The following is a 22,834-nucleotide window of genomic DNA, read 5'->3' as shown; positions in this document are numbered from 1 at the left end:
TTTTTACAGAATTTGATTTCAAACTCCTTACCACACATTTGGGCCCCTAGAATGCCAGGGCAGTAGAACTACCCCACAAGTGACCCCATTTTGGAAAGAAGAGACCCCAAGGTATTTCGTGATGGGCATAGTGAGTTCATAGAACTTTATATTTTTTGTCACAAGTTAGTGGAATATGAGACTTTGTAAGAAAAAAAATAAAAAATAAAAAATCATCATTTTCCGCTAACTTGTGACAAAAAATAAAAAGTTCTATGAACTCACTATGCCCATCAGCGAATACCTTAGGGTGTCTACTTTCCGAAATGGGGTCATTTGTGGGGTGTTTGTACTGTCTGGCCATTGTAGAACCTCAGGAAACATGACAGGTGCTCAGAAAGTCAGAGCTGCTTCAAAAAGCGGAAATTCACATTTTTGTACCATAGTTTGTAAACGCTATAACTTTTACCCAAACCATTTTTTTTTTACCCAAACATTTTTTTTTATCAAAGACATGTAGAACAATAAATTTAGAGCAAAATTTATATATGGATCTCGTTTTTTTTGCAAAATTTTACAACTGAAAGTGAAAAATGTCATTTTTTTGCAAAAAAAATCGTTAAATTTCGATTAATAACAAAAAAAGTAAAAATGTCAGCAGCAATGAAATACCACCAAATGAAAGCTCTATTAGTGAGAAGAAAAGGAGGTAAAATTCATTTGGGTGGTAAGTTGCATGACCGAGCAATAAACCGCTAAAGTTGTGGAGTGCCGATTTGTAAAAAAGGGCCTGGTCTTTAGGGGGGTATAAACCTGTGGTCCTTAAGTGGTTAAATGGGAAACAATTGTTGCCTGTCATGAGGCAGGTGGATCTCATGTGACTACAATAGGCAATGGTCGACTGGGCAAACCAAAGGTAAATTAATAGATTTTGTGATTATTACGTACATTACCAGTACTGTTGTCATAGATATCTACAAGACTCACTGCTTATCATGACCAAAGCAGGTGAAAACTAGATATATGTTAAGTGAGTGATGATATGTGATGTAGAGTCAGCGGCCTGTTAAAGGGGTTTTCTGAGATGATTATTTTTTTTTTACTGATGACCTGTCCTCTAGATAGGTCACCAGTATCTGATAGGTGGGGTTTAGACACCCAAGACCCCCATCAATCAGCTTTTTGAGAAGGCAGCTGCCCTCCTGTGAGAGCCACGGCCTTCTCTCTGCTTTTCCTGACACATGGCCTAGGAGCAGCTCATTCCCATAGAAGTGAATAGGGCTGAGCACGATATCAAGCACAGCCGCTATACAAGCTATGAGAAGGCAGGGGCACTGACATGAGCCCCTCTGTCTTCTCAAAACAGCTGATTGGCAGGAGTCCCGGGTGTTGGACCCCCACTGATCAGATACTGATGGCCTATTGATAGGATAGGTCATCTGTACACAACTGTTGGAAAACCCCTTTAATCCAATTATTGCTAAAGCTCTGGCCTTTAATAGTGAGTGTCCATGTACTGTATGTGTGGCCAGAAATGGGGACCACGCAACCCCATGATCTAGATCATGGGGCTTGCACAAGTTATACCCTCACTAATCACTCTCTTATGGAAGTCTCGTAGAAGTGTCTAGTATGCAAACTTAATTATACAGTATACAGTGTAAAGCAGAACTTGTTTGCTCAGATTGCATTGTACCCTTCTATATGTTGTGCACCATGTGTGTCTACAAAGTTACCTGTACCCTGTTCTGCTTGTGCCTGTAGTTCTCCTTAATAGGAACTTTTAGTAACCTCTCCCAGGATGTTCTGTATCTGAAATACTCTTCAGACTATAATCAAATCTAAAACGCAACCTGAATGCTTGTCTATTTTATACAATTTCTTACAGTTAAAAAAGATGGACCATGTCACATATTGGTGACATATTGCTAGGATATGCCACCAATCTCAGATATGGGCAAGTCCCACACCTATTTCTAGAACAGGGACAAGAGAACGAACATGAGAGACCACCCTCCATATAAGAGTGCCGAAAATATCTATTAAGTCTCCATACACAGTACACAGAGAAAAGATCCTGCCCTCTATCTCTCACACAGAGAAGCATGGAGGGTGTTATACAGCAATACTGAGCACTGTTGTTGTGAATCCGACAGTAGGGTGAGATAGAACATTTACAGTAGAGGCAGCAGGTTATGTTTGAGGAAATGTGCCTCACAGGTTTCTCCGCATAAAAAATTGTTGCAAGTCTTGTTAATCTATCTGAGCAGTCTTCCACCATTTGAGGCTCAAGATAGTCGGAGTAGGATTTTCAGTCAATTGCATGGTGTCATAATTGCTAGTTACCAGTTTGTATGTGAAACACCAGCGAGGGAAGGAGAAGACGTTATCCCTCGAGGAGGCGCAAATAAACAATGTTCTGAATCTTTCCGCTCAGATATTGAGTGATGATCATATCTCACTCTTGAGCAAAGGACTGGGCTTTTCACCTAGTTGTCATTTTGATTTGTTTGGGACTATCGTGGATGTCAATCGTTTCTCCCGTTTATTAACTGTACATTTTTCTTTAATGGATATGGCAGATGAATCCAAGGAAATAAGTGAGGCATAGTTTGTCTCCTGAAAATAAATTGCATACTTCTATTGGACATCCCTCTTTGTTATATCAGGATGAATTGTCCAGTACTATTTTGAGGCATTTGGAGTCTGAATCCATGAGGAAATATGTCCAAGCACCAGCAATTGCTATTCCGAATCATGACTTTTATGCAGTCCAGGACTTCAGTACTGGATAACTCTCAGGATTTGGTGGAGTCTGAATTAGTTTGTCTTCATAAAGCGTCTTTGAATAATGAGCATGTTAATAACCTAACTAAAAATCAGAAATCAGAATAATGAAAGTAAAATAGAATAGAACCGGCACTCAAACAGTTTGGAATACACGTAGGATTCAGATAAAATTATTTATTAGACAATCAAAGTCGTGTCCTGTGTGCACCAGGATAAAATTCTAAAAATCACATAAAATGTATATATAGCATATATATAAGCCAGAGATAGGTATCTCTAATATATCAAGTTCTGACTGCTAGCCGCAGCAGGCTGCATCCGTGTCCCCTCCGTCAGGTAGGGCTATTGGATCGCAGTCGTCTGCGAAGCAAACAGAAACCGATATTTACTGTGCTGAAAATAAATCCAATAATAGTTATCTGGTACAAATGTATTCAACACTTTGAGATGTTATATAGGCAAGAGATGGATGTCTCTGATGTGTCAAATTCTGACTGCTGACCGCAGCAGGCTGCATCCGTGTCCCTCCTATCAGGTAGGGCTATTGGATCACAGTCATCTGCAGGGCAAACAGAAACTGACAAATACTGTGTTGCAAATAAATCCAATAATACTTATCTGATACAAATATATCAACACTTTATATTCTCATATGAAGGCACACAGTCCTAAATGTATCAATTGAGATCTTGTGACGTCTTCTAGAATACAAGATATTGAATGGTCTAAGATGAAATGTTATTTGAGACCAGGAACAGATTGTCCATCATCTGTGGCGGTATCGGAGTCTCAGTACGTAAAATACACAGAGTTAGTTATCCAGCACGTTTGGAATCTCAGTGCTGATACCGCTTTTCTTGTAGCGGTTCGGTATATTTCCACTTATCTTTAATAATGGAGAATTTAATCTTCAGAATAATGAAAGGATAGTTGTGCGTGCAGCAGATAAGGGGGGTATGGTTGTTGTTCTGGATTGTGCACTTTATAAGAAGCTGAACCTAGAACTTTAATGCAATACTTAGGCACCTATTGCAAATTACCTTGTGAGCCTATCCCACATTTCAAACTTTTGGCTGAAGGTATGTCTCTAGGAGTTTTGAATAAAGAAATGAGAGACTTTTTTTTTACTAGTCCCTTATCCAATTGTCCCTATATTCCACTCACTGCCCAAAGTCCACAAGGAGGTATTTCCCCCTCCCATGAGACCTATAGTTGCAGGTATAGGCACTTTGAATGAAAGACCAGGTCAGTGGGTGGATCAGATCTTGCAGCCTTTAGTACTACAGGTCCCAGGTTATCTCTGTGATAGCAAGTATGTTTTGCAGTCTCTTCAGGGCATTCAGTGGAAATCCAGTTATTATTGGGTAACTTGTGATGTTGCCTCTCTGTATTCCAGCATACCGCGTGAATTGACACTACAGGTCGTATCACCTGAACAGTTACAGTTCTTACAATAATGAGGTAAAACAGTTTATTTTGTCCTCAGTTGATTTTTTTATATTTTTTATAAAGAGTTCTGCTTACAGGTGCGAGGTGCATCTATGGGGGCCAAATTCTCACCTTCTTTAGCCAACCTTTCTGTGGCGTGGTGGGAGGAGTCATATTTTTTTCAGAAAATAATCCCTTCTCACCACACCTAATATGGTATGGCAGATTTATAGATGACCTCCTCATTATATGGGTGGTTGCCAAGAAGACATCATTTCTTTTGGAACCTTTATCAATAACAATGATTGTAACTTGAGTTTCACTTTAAATTGTGACACAACGAATATACATTTTTTGGATTTGTCGCTTACTGCATATAATCATGATATTGTTTCTACCGCTTACACTAAACCCACTGCGGGTAATTCTTTACTACATGCAAAATCTTGTCATCTGCTACACATTATTAAAAATATTCCGAAGGGTGAGTTTATAAGGTCTAGACGTAACTGTTCAGATGATGCGACTTTTCAGAGTGAATGCCAAAGAATCTCTAGTCGTTTTTTATCGAGAGAATATCCCACCTGGTCATTGGATCGAGGCGTGACTTATTGGCTTCATCTTCTAGGAGTACACGTATGAGTCAGCCCGAAAAGGAAGGTGTTGTCTTTTCTACAGTATATAGTTTGGAGTACGGACAGGTTGTCAACATCATAAATAAATATATTCCCATACTGTACCAAGATTTTTTTCAAGAATTTTACAGGGGTGTATTAAATGTGTTGCTAAAAGGGCCCCTACTGTAGGTTCTATACTTTCCCCTAGCACACGGGTGTCAAACACAAGGCCCGCGGGCCAAATCCGGCCCGCCAGTCCTCGTCATGTGGCCTGCGCAGCGAGCGAGCTGGCGGCGGCGGCTGGGCACAGGGAGATGAGCGCTTCCATTGTGGTAGCGCTCATCTCCAGTCATCTGTATCGCCGTCCTCAGGACAGCGATACAGATGCCTGCCTGTGCTGCGGTAGGGGAGGGAGAGGCGTGTCCCTTTCCCTTCCTCTGATAGTCTGCAGGCACTAGGCCGGCAGCCTATCAGAGGCCGGCGCAGGCGGCGCGATGACGTCATCGCGCTGCCTGAGCCATACAGCGTGGGACACAGGCCAGAAGAGGCCTGCATCGCATCACTGACATGGAGGTAAGTATGTGGTTTTTTTTTTATTATGTACAATACTTTTACTGGCGGGGGCTGTTTGTTATTACTTGCAAAGGGGGGGCTGTTTGTTATTACTGGCAAAGGGGGGGGCTGTTTGTTATTACTGGCAAAGGGGGGGCTGTTTGTTATTACTGGCAAAGGGGGGGCTGTTTGTTATTACTGGCAAAGGGGGGGGGCTGTTTGTTATTACTGGCAAAGGGGGGGCTGTTTGTTATTACTGGCAAAGGGGGGGGGCTGTTTGTTATTACTGGCAAAGGGGGGGCTGTTTGTTATTACTGGCAAAGGGGGGGCTGTTTGTTATTACTGGCAAAGGGGGGGCTGTTTGTTATTACTGGCAAAGGGGGGGCTGTTTGTTATTACTGTCACAGAGGGGCTGTTATTACTGACACAGAGGGGCTCTTATTACTGGGGGCTGTTATTACTGGCACAGAGGGGCTGTTATTACTGGGGGCTGTTATTACTGGCACAGAGGGGCTCTTATTACTGGGGGATGTAATTACTGGCACAAAGGGGCTCTTATTACTGGGGGCTGTTATTACTGGCACAGAGGGGCTGTTATTACTGGGGGCTGTTATTACTGGCACAGAGGGGCTGTTATTACTGGGGGCTGTTATTACTGACACAGAGGGGCTCTTATTACTGGGGGCTGTTATTACTGGCACAGAGGGGCTCTTATTACTGGCACAGAGGGGCTCTTATTACTGGGGGCTGTTATTACTGGCACAGAGGGGCTGTTATTACTGGCACAGAGGGGCTGTTATTACTGGCACAGAGGGGCTCTTATTACTGGGGGCTGTTATTACTGGCACAGAGGGGCTCTTATTACTGGGGGCTGTTATTACTGACACAGAGGGGCTCTTATTACTGGGGGCTGTTATTACTGGCACAGAGGGGCTCTTATTACTGGGGGCTGTTATTACTGGGGGCTGCAATTACTGGCACAGGGGGGCTGCTATTACTGGCATAGGGGGCTATTATTACTGGCACGGGGGGGGGCTGTTAATACTGGCACATGATTGGGGGCACTATAGGGGCATCTACTGAGGCCACAAAGAAGGGGTATTTTATATGGGCTCTCTGTACAGTACAATTTTATACTGGGACACATGGTGGGTACTATGGGGAAGGGGGGAGAGGAGTACTATGGGGTCATCTACGGGGGACACTAAGAAGGGGTATTTTATACTTGCAAATTATGGGGGACACTGAGGGCATCTACTGGAGCATTTTATACTGGTACATTATGGGGGGCACTAGGAGGAAGGAGGGTGTGGAGCACTATGGGGTCATTTACTAGGGGCACTATATAGGGGTATTTTATACTGGCACATTATGGGGGCACTATGAGGACATTAGCTCAAATGGGGGCATTACAAGGGGGTATTTTTTGCACTGTCACATTATAAGGAGAATTATTACTACTAGGGGGGGCATTATGGTGGGCTTTATTACTCCCCCATGGTATGACCCCCTAGTAGCAGCACCAGCCTCTCCCTGCTCTGCTATCCCTCTGCACCTTCTCCAAATACTTATTATGAAATCTTTCTCATTAGGATAAAACACCTCATCAGCTCCACCGAGCCCCCGGCCAAAGTGTGGAAGTGGCGTCCGAGATCCCCAAGGGCCAAGCCAAGTAACTGTAAGTTTTCCGGCCCTTTGAGGGTGACCAAACTGCTGATGCGGCCCCCAATGAATTTGAGTTTGACACCCCTGTCCTAGCATGTTCCTCTTTGAAAAACCACCATGCACTTGATTGACATCGAAAGGATTTTATAGGTGTGGAGACAAAATTTTCCGGTGTTGCAACAACAAAAACCTTTTCATCATATAAAACTAACATCAGTTACAAGATATCCTCTTATATTAATTGCATACAAAATACGTTGTGTACCTCATCTGCTGCACCTCTTGTAGACTGCAGTACGTGGGATGCACTACTAATACCTTAAAAACGTGAATTCAGAAACATTTATCCGATGCAAACAATGAAAAGGCATTGAATGCCTCTGCGGTTTCTCTGCGTTTTTTTATTTCCACGGGGGTGATTTATCTTTTTTCACCTTCTGCAGAATTGAAAGGGTATTCAAACCATACAGAGGGGGCAATCACAGGAAAAAATTATAGGCAAGGGAAACCTTTTGGATTTTTATGCTTGAGACTAGATTTCCAACTGGTTTAAATAGGCGACAGGATGTTATTTATTATTATCGATGTTGTAAATTATACATATATTAATTTACCATCTTTGTTTATAGTATATTTTCAGTGGTGTTGATAAAGCATCCTGTGTGTGTGTGAACAGTGTTCTATTCAATTGTGCTGATGAATTGTTGAAGCACATTCCATCCACAGATTGTCACCGCCAGTTCTGTGAAAAGATCTGGCAGACGTTCTTCTCTACCTCTTGTATGATGTTCTTTGTTTTGGTTTCACTTTCTCATCTCCTTTCCTTCTGCCAGGTGTCACTTATTTAGACTAATCGTCTTCCTTTATAATCCCTCCCATACTGCCTCACTTTGCGGTTTATACTACTTCCTGGATGAGGTGTTCACTGCTGGAGGCTGCTTCTGCTGTTTGTTCAGATAAGTCATTTACTTTATTGTGTTTCCTTGCTGGCTTGATTCTAGGTGACCCTGAGTGCAGGGAGCCGGGAGGGTTTTCAGGTGTCACACAGTATTAGGTACGCGGGCATGCAATCGTCTACCATACAGACCCTTGCATGTGCATAGCAGTCAGGGAGAGTTCTTAGGGTTTTATAGGGCTCACCTATAAGCACCTTAGTTTGGGATCAAGCCAGTCGCTCGTTTATTTATATGTTCCAGCTATCTGCTAACTTCATCCGTGACATTATAAACCGCCACAACCGTCTTAAGCATGGATCCGGTTTCAGCCTTGATTGACCGCATGCAAGGTCTTTCGCTCGAGGTAGCAGATCTCCGTAAAACTGTGTCTCAGTTTCAGGTGACCGGTTCTGCTGGCGTTCATGGAGTTTGTTCCGAGCCTAAGATCTCGCTCCCGGATACGTTCTCCGGGGGTAGTGAGAATTTTGTTCGCTTTAGAGAGGCTTGCAAACTCAATTTTCGCCTACTTCCCCATTCCTCTGGTGATGAGGAGCAGAGGGTGGGGATCTTCATCTCGCTGCTGAGGGATAACGCTCAGTCTTGGGCCTTTTCGCTGCCGGTGGGGGCACGGCCCCTCCAATCGGTGGATGAATTTTTTGTAGCCCTGGGGCAGATATATTATGACCCGGATCGTATTGCTCTGGCTGAATCTAAACTGCGTCTTTTATGCCAGGGTAAACAGTCCGCAGAGATATATTGTTCTGAATTTCGGAGATGGGCAGCTGATACTGGTTGGAATGATGCTGCACTCCGAAGTCAATTTTGCCATGGTCTTTCGGAAAGATTGAAAGATGCATTCGCTTTTCATGAGAGACCAGCGTCGTTAGTCAGCCATGTATTAACAGGCGTCTTAGAGAGAGAGAGGAGACTACTCTTTCCTGTCATATTCAGCCCAAGGACAGTGGGGCTGTCTCATTCAGTGCGCAGGGGTCTCAGTCTGTCTCAATCCCCTCTGAGGAGGCGGCCATGCAGCTGGGTTTGCTTGCCTCTGATAGTAGAGGATTCAGCTCTCAGAGGAGGGTTTGTTTCTGTTGTGGGGGTATAAATCATTTGGCTAATGTTTGCCCCTCTAAGAGATTCATGGCATTTTCTGAGGGTAATAAAAACAAAACAAAACAAAAAAAACCTCTAAAAACTTTCCATTTGCTACTATTGGCAAGGTTGATGCGGAAATTTAAGGTTTGCCGTTTGCTTGTAGTTCCCATTTTCTCCTACCTGCCAGGGTGGCGCTAGACACTGTCACCGCCAGTTCTGTGAGAAGATCTGGCAGACGTTCTTCTCTACCTCTTGTATGATGTTCTTTGTTTTGGTTTCACTTTCTCATCTCCTTTCCTTCTGCCAGGTGTCACTTATTTAGACTAATCGTCTTCCTTTATAATCCCTCCCATACTGCCTCACTTTGCGGTTTATACTACTTCCTGGATGAGGTGTTCACTGCTGGAGGCTGCTTCTGCTGTTTGTTCAGATAAGTCATTTACTTTATTGTGTTTCCTTGCTGGCTTGATTCTAGGTGACCCTGACTCCGTCCGTATTAAGTGCAGGGAGCCAGTGGTCGTGTCCCCTCACTATTATAGGGTTTTCAGGTGTCACACAGTATTAGGTACGCGGGCATGCAATCGTCTACCATACAGACCCTTGCATGTGCATAGCAGTCAGGGAGAGTTCTTAGGATTTTATAAGGCTCACCTATAAGCTCCTTAGTTTGGGATCAAGCCAGTCGCTCGTTTATTTATATGTTCCAGCTATCTGCTAACTTTATCCGTGACACAGATGCCTGTTACCCTGGAGCTAATTGCCATGGCGCCCTGTGCGGCCGCACAGCTCGCACACCCCAAAGGCCGGCCCTGCGCGTGATGTATGGGCAGAGCTAAAAGATTTGAAAAAAGCGCGCCAGACTGGAAGCCCAGTTGATCTGAGGTCTGTAAGTAGAAGGGGTGTATATTCTGGCATCATTTCAGCTCCCTGCAAGTGTGAGGATGACTGATCTGGGAGCAGAAGCCATAGAGACCCCTGTGGGCCCTTCTGCTGTGAGTCTTTTAAGGATATATGCACCATCCATTATGTACATGGAAAAATTGGTTTTTCAGCATATCTACCCTTTTTTTTTTCTCTCTATCCATGCGTGCGTGTAGAGCGATAGAGATAGTGCTCATAAATCTAAGACAACGGCTAAAATAAGGAAATGTGCAGTATGCTCTTCTAAATTGTCAGAATCTTCTTCAAGCAGATTATGTTCTAGGTGTACTAGTAACATCGCTAAAGATATTGTTCCTTCCCTTAAGGATGAACTTAGAGAAGTCATTAAACAAGAAATGAGGTCTTCCCTGGAAGGTTGTTTAGTTTCTGAGCCCCATCCCTCTTGTTTGGAAAAAGAGAGTCCAAAATAGTGATTTCTCATCCTTCAGACTTGGACTCAGATTTGGAGGTAGAGTTGGTTGACTCGGACAATTCATCCAGATCCGACTCTGAGTTTAAATGCTATTTGCTTTCTTCTGAGGACACCGGAGAGCTTATTAAAGCCGTCAGAACCACTATGAATCTTTTAGACGAAAAGATACATAGATCTATACATGACGAGATGTTTAGTAGCTTAGAAGAGAAAATAAAGTTTTTTTCCTGTTCACAAAAACCTGCATGATGCTTTGATAAATCGTGAATGGAAAGTTCCAGATAGGAAACTTTTTGTTCCGAAAACTATTAGACGTAGACTACCCTTTAGTGATGAGGACGAGACGTTACTAACCCATTGCCCTAAAGTGGAAGCTTCCCTTACAAAGCTAGTTAAAAGCTCTAATTCACTTCCCTTTGAGGAAGGATCCCCTGAAGGATCCCATGGATAAAAAGGTGGACGCATGCCTTAACACCTTCAAGCCCGGGCCTGTTTTCACCTTCCTGCCCAGGCCATTTTTTTTAAAACCTGACGTGTTACTTTGTGTGGTAATAACTTTTAAACGCTTTTACTTATACAGGCCATTCTGAAATTATTTTCTCGTCACATATCGTACTTCATGACACTGGTGAAATGAAGTTAAAAAAAACTCATTTTTATAAAAATAAATATACAAAATTTACCAAAAATTTTGAAAAATTTGCACATTTCTAAATTTCAATTTCTCTACTTTTATAATAGATAGTAATGCCTCCAAAAATAGTAATTACTTTACATTCCCCATATGTCTACTTCATGTTTGGATCATTTTGAAATATACATTTTATTTTTTTGGGACGTTAGAAGGCTTAGAAGTTTAGAAGCAAATTTTAACATTTTTAACAATATTTCCAAAACCCAAATTTTTCAGGACCAGTTCAGTTATGAAGTCCCTTTCTGGGGCTTACATATTAGAAACCACCCATAAATCACCCCATTTTAGAAACTACACCCCTCAAGGTATTCAAAACTGATTTTACAAACTTTGTTAACCTTTAGGTGCCCCACGAGAATTAAAGGAAAATGGGAATCAAATTTCTAAATTTCACTTTTTTAAGCAGATTCTAAATTTTTATATATTTTTTCTTCAACACATTAAGGGTTAACAGCCAAACAAAACTCAAAATCTATTACCCTGAATCTGGGGTTTACAGAAACACCCCATGTGTGCTCAAAAACTGATGTATGGGCGAACAGCAGGCTTCAGAGTGGAAGGAGCACCATATGGCTTTTGGAGAGCGGATTTAGCTGGATTTTTGGGTCTTTACCCTTTTTGCTGTTTGTGGCACTTCACCAGGGAAATGTTGTCCTGGTACAACACGGGCACCATGACCTCCTGAAGTACTCGGGCCCTCCCCCTTCCTGACTTTGGAAAATTAGGGCCTTGGAACTGAAGGAAAGTTCCTGTGTGGCCTGCAGTTTGATGTAAAATGTATGCATTGTACATTGCCATCTGTACAATGTATATGGCAAGCTTTTTGTACCACACCTTAGTTTTACGCATGGCACTGTAGGGCTTCAGAACTTGATTGGACAGATCAACCCCTCCCATGTGCCTGTTGTAATCAAGGATGCAGTCAGGCTTGTTGACAGGAGTAGTGGTACCTCGCACTTGGGCAGGAGAACTGGTGTTTGTGTGAATGGTGGGTAGTACAAGGACATCCCTCTTGTCCTTGTACTTAACCGCCAACATGTTCTCATGGCGGAGCGCCTTACTTACACCTTTTCGCAGTAGTTGCCCTACCAGGGATCTAGGAAGCCCTCTCAGATTTTTTCGCACTGTGCTGCAAGCCACAGTACCTCTGGCTTTTAGGGACATAAATAGGGTATGCTGGTGTAATAGTTATCTACATAGAGGTGATAACCATTATCCAGCAGTGGGTGCAGTAAGTCCTACACAATCTTGCCAGTAACTCCTAGGACGGGGGGCATTCAGGGGGTTGCATCCGGGAATCTTTCCCCTCATAAACCCGGAACCTGTAGGTGTACCCGGAGGTGCTTTCGCACAGCTTGTAAATTTTTATGCCGTACCATGCCTACTTGCTGGGCAGGTACTGGCGAAATTTAACCCTTCCTTTAAAATGTACAAGGGACTCGTCTTTTCTGGGCTGAACACCTCTTAAATTTTGAGTTGAGGTGCTCCAGGAGGGGTCTTTCTTTTGAATAGATGGTCAAAATTTGGGTCATTTTGGGGGAGGGGGCACTGTGCGTTATCATTATAATGTAGAAATTTCAAAATGGATTCAAATCTTGAGCGGGACATGGCCATATTGTAAATTGGAGTGTGGTACAAGACATCTGAACTCCAATATGGTCTAATTTTGTTTTTTTTTACCAGGCCCATATGCAGCAACAGCCCCCAAAACTTCATAATGTCTGCTGCATTTACAGGGGTCCAACCTAGGGGTCTAGCATATGAGGATGTTGGGTTTTAAGAAATAAACTGCTGGGCGTACAAATTTGTTTGGGTCACCATCAAATTTATGAGATCGTCAGAGAAATAGAATTTGAAAAAATCTATTTCTGTGAAGCCCGTGCAGTCAATCTGGATTCCAGAGTTTCACACAAACTCTGGAATTTAGGGTTCATAATCCTCAGGCGGTGTGGACCATAGGGGATCACGGGGGGGGGGGGGGGGGGGGGGCTACTTCATCTCTCCTGGGGCGTCTCCTTGAGGGTCCCTCATCACCGGATGACGATGATGATGGAGTAGAAGAATGTGGCATCCGCTTCTTGCAGACTCTGTTTCAGAGGCAAGGATGACGTATGCCTCTTCAGCGGAGTACATTCTCTGGGATGAATTGGACATTTTTATTTTTATTGGTGTATGTAAAGTGAAAAGTGTCAGGGGGGTGTATGTAGTGATTTAACACATGAGGGGGCTTGTAATAAATTAATTAAAATAACATTTATGATAAAGAAAAAAAGAGAAAGAAAGAAAAGAGAAAAAGATAAGTAAAATAATAAGATACAAATTTTTTAAAAAGGCTCAAAAATAAAATAAAAAAGGCACTAAACCTGAGCAGACGCAGTCAGTAATTGACAGTACTGACCGGCGCTCAGCAGACGTGTGTGGGTTCAAAAATACTACTAACTAAAATTGACATATACAAACCGGATTCCAAAAAAGTTGGGACACTAAACAAAAGGTGAATAAAAACTGAATGCAATGATGTGGAGATGGCAAATGTCAATATTTTATTTGTAATAGAACGTAGATGACAGATCAAACGTTTAATCCCAGTAAATGTATTATTTTAAAGGAAAAATACGTTGATTCAAAATTTCACGGTGTCAACAAATCCCCAAAAAGTTGGGACAAGTAGCAATAAGAGGCTGGAAAAAGTAAATTTGAGCATAACGAAGAGCTGGAAGATCAATTAACACTAATTAGGTCAATTGGCAACATGATTGGGTATAAAAAGAGCTTCTCAGAGTGGCAGTGTCTTTCAGAAGCCAAGATGGGTAGAGGATCACCAATTCCCACAATGTTGCGCAGAAAGATAGTGGAGCAATATCAGAAAGGTGTTACCCAGCGAAAAATTGCAAAGACTTTGCATCTATCATCATCAACTGTGCATAACATCATCCGAAGATTCAGAGAATCTGGAACAATCTCTGTGCGTAAGGGTCAAGGCCGTAAAACCATACTGGATGCCCGTGATCTCCAGACCCTTAAACGACACTGCACCACAAACAGGAATGCTACTGTAAAGGAAATCACAGAATGGGCTCAGGAATACTTCCAGAAACCATTGTCAGTGAACACAATCCACCGTGCCATCCGCCGTTGCCAGCTGAAACTCTACAGTGCAAAGAAGAAGCCATTTCTAAGCAAGATCCACAAGCTCATGCATTTTCACTGGGCCAGGGATCATTTAAAATTGAGTGTGGCAAAATGGAAGACTGTTCTGTGGTCAGACGAGTCACGATTCAAAGTTCTTTTTGGAAATCTGGGACGCCATGTCATCCGGACCAAAGAGGACAAGGACAACCCAAGTTGTTATCAACGCTCAGTTCAGAAGCCTGCATCTCTGATGGTATGGGGTTGCATGAGTGCGTGTGGCATGGGCAGCTTGCATGTCTGGAAATGCACCATCAATGCAGAAAAATATATTCAGGTTCTAGAACAACATATGCTCCCATCCAGACGTCATCTCTTTCAGGGAAGACCCTGCATTTTTCAACAAGATAATGCCAGACCACATTCTGCATCAATCACAACATGATGGCTGCGTAGGAGAAGGATCCGGGTACTGAAATGGCCAGTCTGCAGTCCAGATCTTTCACCTATAGAGAACATTTGGCGCATCATAAAGAGGAAGGTGCAACAAAGAAGGCCCAAGACGATTGAACAGTTAGAGGCCTGTATTAGACAAGAATGGGAGAGCATTCCTATTTCTAAACTTGAGAAACTGGTCTCCTCGGTCCCCAGACGTCTGTTGAGTGTTGTAAGAAGAAGGGGAGATGCCACACAGTGGTGAAAATGGCCTTGTCCCAACTTTTTGGGGATTTGTTGACACCATGAAATTCTGATTCAACATATTTTTCCCTTAAAATGGTACATTTTCTCAGTTTAAACTTTTGTTCCGTGATTTATGTTCTATTCTGAATAAAATATTAGAAGTTGGCACCTCCACATCATTGCATTCAGTTTTTATTCACGATTTGTATAGTGTCCCAACTTTTTTGGAATCCGGAAAAAACTGATCAGCACTTGCCAGTCACAGCTCGCATACAAAAAAAGTGGTGCAGAGCCCAAAAAATGCCCTAACCCCCCCAAAAAAGGACGGGGAGGGGGGGGGGGGGGACAGGGAATGGGGATCTGAAACAGCTGCAGATGAGCCAAAGATCACTACAGCTGTTCCAGATATTGTTCTTTTTCTTATTCTTCTTAAAAGCTCTGAATGAAAAACTGTGATTTCTGTGGTAGTACCACAAGTCCCAGCCGACAAAGAGCAGCACAGAGGGGCACAGGTTCTCTCTGCAAGCAGTCACCAAGCTAGAATGGCTGCCTGCAGAGAGGCACCAACGGTTCTTTCTGCTGCATAGCGCTGCCATTGGCTGGAGCGTTGCTCCAGCCAATCGCAGCGCTGGGAGGGGACATCAGTGTCTGATGTCCCCTCCCTGACCTCGGAGGTGACATGGGCTGATGTAATCAGCCCCAATCACCTCCATCCCAGCCATCAGCAGCAGCACAGATAGAGCAATAGAAGTATAGCGCTGCCAAAAAAAAAACAGTGGAAAATACCGCCTCATAATAAATCTAAAAAAGTTCAACAAATTCATCAAGTATCAGAAATTCAAGATGGAAACTATTCCTTCCACATTGAATCTTCTAAAAAAAAAAGGCGACTTTATGGTGTCTCTAGACCTGAGAGCCACCTATTACCACATTCCAGTCTGTTATGCAAATCAGAAATATTTAAGAATGGCGGTGTTCCTGAGGGAGTGCTCCATCATTTCCAATTTAAATTCCTCCCCTTCAGAATAATGTCAGCACCCCATGTGTTCACAAAAGTAATGACAGAGGTTGTCGCCCATTTAAGAAGGCAGAATATTATCGTTCCGTATTTGGACGATTTGCTAATAATCTGAAACTCTGCAGCACTATTGGAACAAAACCTGTTTCTGTCCTGTCAACTACTTTACCAGCTGGGGTGGCTAATAAACTGGAAAAAATCTAATCCAGTTCCCTCTCAGCAGATAAAGTTTCTGGATTCCACCAAACAGAAAACTTTTTTTGCTCCCCCAAAAAGTAGAATCCTTAATTTCCAAAGTATCGAGTTCTGCCCAGTCAGACAGGCCATGTCCTTACTGGGGTCACTGACAGTGTGCATCTCTGCTGTCAGTTCCACATCCGCATTTTCCAGGATTGGTTGCTAAAAAGCTGGGACAGGGATCAGAACTCCTTGGAGGCAAATATTGCCATTCCGGGTTGTGTAAAGGTGGCTGAATCCTGTCCACCTACAGAAAGGAGTTCCTTGGATCTCCAAAGACCTAGTAGTTGCAAGGAGAAGCTGAAGATTTAAGCAAGGAGGATCGAGAAGATTTAGGCTACATGCACATGACCGTATGTGTTTTGCGGTCTGCAAATTGCGGATCCGCAAATTAAAAACGGATGCCATACGTTTTTTGCGGCTCCATTGTAACAATGCCTAAAACGAACAAGAATAGGACATGTTCTATTTTTTTTTGTGGGGCTATGGAACAGACATACTGATGCGGACAGCACACTGTGTACTGTCCGCATTTTTTGCGGACCCATTGAAATGAATGGGTCTGCATCCTATCCGCAAAAAAAAGGAACGGACATAGAAACAAACAACGTTCGTGTGCATGTAGCTTTAGTCTGAGGGAGACTTTTTGGATTCCAATTTGGATCTAGTCCCAGAGCAATCCTCTAAGATTGCATGTATGATGGACAGCTTAGTCGCCGCAATTTGTGATGTTCTTTCAGATCTAGGATCCCTCTTCTTTAAACTGCCACCAGAGTGTCTGGGACCCACACCAATTCTAACTTGATATGGTATCACTAATGGTTTAGCAGGTGTGTGAATCTATGGTATATAAGTTCAGCAATTTTGTGTGTACACTCTGATGAAAGAACAAGTTCCTCATCTTCTGAAATACATGACATGGACTACACTTGTCTAGCAAGAAGTATACAAAAAAAAAAAAGGAGTTTGAAACTAGGTATTCCACATGCGGCCAAGGCAATGTAACTTCATATTCTGCCATCTAAGGGATTAATGTAACCAGGGCCGGCCTTAGGTGTCCAGGCGCCCTGTGCGAGCTAACCTTGTGGCGCCCCCCCCCCCCAAAAAAAAACAAAACACTGCTTGTTGCTGGCATCATGGCATAGGCTGGCTGACTATCCAACCAAGTAGTTACCAGCCCGCACACCCCAAAGGCCGGTGTAATGTTATACTTCCCTACTTCGTGAGATTTCCCTACCCTCGTCACTTCCGGTCGCACCGGACATGACGTGAGGAGGTGTGCAGCGCAGGCGCACAACGACAGGTTAGGGAAGTTTCACAGCAGAGTGCGCATGCGCCAGGAGTCTCGCCGGTGGTTAGGGTAGGGAAAAACTATGGGCCAGTGCGCAGGCGCAGTGATCGGATGGATGTTCTCAGCTGAACACCGGCCGACACTGCGCATGCACCGGGAGCCTCACCAGCGGTTAGGGAAGAGAAAAATTACGTACGGGCCAGTGCTTTTTCCCTACCCTAACCGCTGGTGAGGCTCCCAGCGCATGCGCAGTGTCGGCCGGTGTCCTGCTGAGAACATCCATCCGATCACCGCACCTGTGCACTGGCCCATAATTTTTCCCTACTCTAACCGCCGGCGAGGCTCCCAGCGCATGCACACTCTGCTGTGAAATTTCCCTAACCCATCGTTGTGCGCAGTGCGCCCCCCCAATATAATAAACATTGGTGGCACAGTGCGCCCCCCCCACAACACCCCAGTATAATAAACATTGGTGGAACAGTGCGCCCCCCCCAACACCCCAGTATAATAAACATTGGCGCAGTGCGCCCCCCTCAATATAATAAACATTGGTGGCGCAGTGCGCCCCCCCCAACACCCCAGTATAATAAACATTGGTGGCGCAGTGCGCCCCCCCTCAATATAATAAACATTGGTGGCGCAGTGCGCCCCCCTTCAATATAATAAACATTGGTGGCGCAGTGCGCCCCCCTCAATATAATAAACATTGGTGGCGCAGTGGGCAGTGCCAATGAGGGTTAAAAAATAAAAAAATTATTAACTCACCTCCTCCAATTGATCGCCTTCTGTTCTTTCTTTATGACCTGTCAAAGGACCTGTGGTGACATCACTGTGCTCATCACATGATCCATCACCATGGTAATGGGTCATGTGATGAGCTCAGTGACGTCACCACAGGTCCTGAAGAAAGACCGGCAGCTACGCGATCAACTGGAGGAGGTGAGTTAATTTTTTTAAATTATTTTTTAACCCTCATTGGCACTGCCCACTGAGCCACCAATGTTTCTTATACTGGAGGGGGCGCACTGTGCCACCAACGTTTCTTATACTAGGGGGGGGGCGCACTGAGCCACCAATTATGTTTCTTATACTGGGGTGTTTGGGGGGGGGGTGCACTGTGCCACCAACGTTTCTTATACAAATACAGGAGGCGGGTGCCGGAATCAAATAGCCGGCACCCGACCTCTGTGACAGGGAGCTGCGATCAGCGGCAGTTAACCCCTCAGGTACCGCACCTGAAGGGTTAACTCAACTGCAGCTGATCGCAGCTCCCTGTCACAGAGGTCGGGTGCCGGCTATTTGATTCCGGCACCCGCCTCCTGTATTTGTAATACAGGTCAGTTTTCTTCATTGGTGGCGCAGTGGCCACAGCCCCTCACCTCCTCCTCCTGTCTCTCTTCTTATTGGCAGCGGCGGGGGCAGCAGGCAGGTCAGACAGGGGAGGGGGAGATGGAGGGGGCGCCCCGAGGGAGAACACAAGTACAGCCTCGCCAGCCGCAGATTACATTGCGAGCTGTCGGCCGCCCAGCGCCCCTGTTACTATGGCGCCCTGTGCGGCCGCACAGCCCGCACACCCCAAAGGCCGGCCCTGAATGTAACTCACTTTTATACAATATAATGTGTAAAATCTGCCAGAAACTGGCATAGGGAGTGATCATAAATTACCCCCATTGACTCCATAACTCCTTGTAACGTGCCATTGTAAGGTCCCAGTCTATCCGCCATAACAGTGATTTTTGTAGCAATTGGCTTTGGCACTACGGTAAGTACTTGTTTTCTATTTCTATGCATAAACTGATATTCTGGCCAGATAATGACACGTACTATCTCTTATATACATAAAAATTAGTGTCTGTCTGTATGTTCTTTATGCACGACCAAACGACTGGACCGATCTTCATCAAATTTGGCACACAGGTACGTCAGGTGTCCGGGAAGGTTTTAGACCAGGTCACAGCTCTCTAGGACTTACCGTTCCTGAGATCTTCCCAAAAAATGACCTGCATTAGCCAATAGAAACCAGCAAGCCTTTCACTTAAATCCGAACTGCCATTTACACGGTCACATGTCCCTTAATTGCCACTAGAAGCTCACAGGTCCTACTCCAGGTTGCCATAACAACTGATCACAGGTTTTAGCAGTTTGCAGGTCCTTAAATATTCAGTCGTATGACGGCACAACTACACTGCTACATGCATGGGGGAAGGGGCCACTATTAAACGGACGAGCGCTGTGGAGTTCAATGTTAAAGGGACGATCAATGTGGAGGTCACTGTTAAAGGGGCGGGCATTGTGGAGGACACTGTTAAAGGGGCGGACACTATGGAGGTCACTATTAAAGGGGTGGGCACTGTGGAGGTCATTGTTGAAGGGGCGGCCATTATGAAGGTCACTGTTAAAGGGGTGGTCATTGTTAAAGGGTCGAGCACTGTGGTGGTCACTGTTAAAGTGGTGGCCACTATGAAGGTCACTGTTAAAGGGAAAGTCATTGTTAAAGGGACGGGCACTGTGCAGGTCACTATTAAAGATGGGGTCACTGTTAAAGGGGTGGGCACTGTGGAGATCACTGTTAAAGGGGCAGGCACTGTGGAGGTCACTGTTAAAGGGGCAGGCACTGGGAGGTCACTGTTAAAGGGGTGGCCACTATTGAAGGGGTAGTCAATGATAAAGGGGCGGGCACTGTGGAGGTCACTGTTAAAGGGGCAGGTACTGTGGAGGTCACTGTTAAAGGGGCGATCACTATGAAGGTCACTGTTAAAGGGGTGGTCAATGTTAAAGGGGCAGACACCCCCCTTAACTGAATTTGAGAAAATGTGCACAGCGAGGTCAGCTCCTGATCATGCTATATCTCTTCTATATGCCATGTTGAACTCTGGGGAGAAAGAGGATTCTTCCACAGGCACTCAAGGAACTAAACTCAAATTCATGTCTGATTGGGAATCGGAACTGGGATCTACCTTCTCTGCAGACCAATGGTCTAGATCACTTCTGTTTACTCATAAATTAACTGTGTCTTGTAATCTACAAGAACTCAATTATAAAAATCCTTAGCAGATGGTATAGGACTCCAGTGCGATTACACCAATTTTATTCTCAGGTTCCTGATACATGCTGGAGGTGTCTTAATGCAAGAGGCTCCATGACACATATATGGTGGGACTGTCCAGGTGTGGCCCCCCTGTGGCGGGAGATCTTTGACTTATATAATTTCTTATACAAAGCTACTATTACACCCTCACCTGCGATAGCTCTTCTATCCATGTTCTCAGGGAGGATTTCGCAGATTAAGAAGGGCGCACTTCGCTTGTTTATCTTAGCTATGAGACAGATAATTCCCCGCCAATGGAGGTCTACAGAGAGTCTTTTGAGAGTGACTTGGTCTAGCGCTCTGGATTCACTAGTTCATATGGAAGAGTTAGGCGCTGTGGATTCAGGATCTGCTTCAGCCTTCCGGGGGATTTGGGACCCATGGAATCAGTTTCGCACCTCCACATCTTTTCATGATTGGTTGACAACAGGTATTATCCCGGGTAATAGCTCCTAAATACTACACTAAGCAGAATCTTCTATCCTATACACCTCCTTCCCCCCTTCCTTCCTTCCTTCTGTTTATGTCTTGTCTTGGTCTGTCATGTCTTGTGATGTCTCTCCTTGTCCTATGTGGTTGCTGGTCTGGAATTTAGAGAATATATACCATGGGTGCTCTTGGATTCATTTCCAGAAGTCCCCACGGGCTTGTTACTTGAAAATAATGTTCTGTAATGCTACTCATAGAATGTACTACTACCTCAGACTTATTTGTATGACCAGTTTTCGACCTTTGTAATTTTCATGTTTATGAATACATATTGGATATATTTATACATTACTCATTTATACGCTTTAATAAAATAATGATTGAACCGTAAAGGGGCAGACACTGTGGAGGTCACTGTTATGGGGGAATACTGTTGATTTCTTCTTACGACACATGAAATTAAATAGATTAAATATACCCGTGTGAAGCCGGGTCCTTCTGCTAGTATATATATATATATATATATATATATATATATATATATATATATATAAATGAGTTTGTCTGTCTGGACATCTTTCTGTTCTTTATGCGTGACCAAACGACTGGACCGATCTTCAAATTTGGCACACAGGTACATCAGGTGTCTGGGAAGGTTTTAGACCAGCTCTCTAGGACGTACCATTTCTGATATATTCCCCAAAAATGACCTGCATTAGCCAATACAAGCCTGCAAGTGTTTCTCTTCATATGCCAACTGCCATACACACGGTCACATGTCCCTTATCAGCCAAACGAAGCTCGCAGGTCCTACTCCAGGTTTCCATAACAACTGATCACAGGTTTTAGCTGCGCAGTTCGCAGGTCCTTAAATATTCAGTCATATGACGTGTATCAGCCAATATAAGTTCACATTTAATTTACCAGGTTTTCCTAACAACACAGCCATAAACAGACTGCACTAGTGTTGAGCGAACTTCTGTTTTAAGTTCGGCCTCTAAAGTTCGGCTTCCGGTTAGCGGAGAATCCCGATATGGATTCCGAATTCCGTTGTGGTCCGTGGTAGCGGAATCAATAATGGCCGATTATTGATTCCGCTACCACGGACCACAACGGAATTCGGAATCCTCCGCTAACCGGAAGCTGAACTTTAGACGCCGAACTTAAAACAGAAGTTCGCTCAACACTAGACTGCACCTATAATGGACTGCCATACTGAATGTCAGCATTCTTATAAATTGAAATGCTTTTAAACTACTCATGCCTCCAAAAAGGAAAACTGCAGTTGGACGCAAGACTCCTGCAGCAAAAAGCATGGCTGCTGCTCGAGCTAATGAAAACTCTCAGCAGACCCAAGCCCGTGCGACACATGTCGTCATGTAGCCCTAGCCTTAAAGAAATAGGGCACTGTGGAGATCACTGTTAAGGGGGCCGGGGCCACTATTAAAGGGGCAGCTGCTGTGGAGGTTACTGTTAAGTCAGCAGGGTACTGTGAGGTCAGTTAAGGGAGCGGGGTACTGCCGAGGTCACTGTTAAGGGAATGGGGTACTATGGCAGTCAATGTTAAAGGGATGGGTGCTTTGGAGGTCTCTGTTAGGGGGCAGGGAACAGTGGAGCTCACAGATAAGGGGATGGTTCCTTATGAAAGTCAGTGTTAAGGGGCGGGGTGCTGTATAGGTCACTGTTAAGGGGGAGAGCCCCTAAGGAGGTCAATGTCAAGGGAGTGGGGTGCTGTGAAACTAACTGTTAAAGGGGCGGGCTGTTGTCAAGGTCAAAGTTAAGCGGGTGGGCTGCTGTGGAGGTACCATTTTAAGGAGGGGGGGGGGCCGTGTTAAGAGGCAGGTGCTGTAGA

At 44.3% G+C, this 22,834-nt stretch overlaps 1 protein-coding gene across 4 annotated transcripts in view; it reads left to right on the top strand.

Annotated features, from left to right (window-relative positions):
- The window catches only part of LOC121005375 (oocyte zinc finger protein XlCOF6-like), a 916,661-nt gene that overhangs the window by 620,512 nt on the left and 273,315 nt on the right, over positions 1 to 22,834 (top strand). The gene's annotated exons all lie outside the window — the stretch shown is intronic.

The sequence above is a fragment of the Bufo bufo genome, chromosome 6 (assembly GCF_905171765.1).
Source record: "Bufo bufo chromosome 6, aBufBuf1.1, whole genome shotgun sequence".
Classification (NCBI taxonomy): Eukaryota; Metazoa; Chordata; class Amphibia; order Anura; family Bufonidae; genus Bufo; species Bufo bufo.
This window is presented reverse-complemented; position numbering and strand designations above follow the sequence as displayed.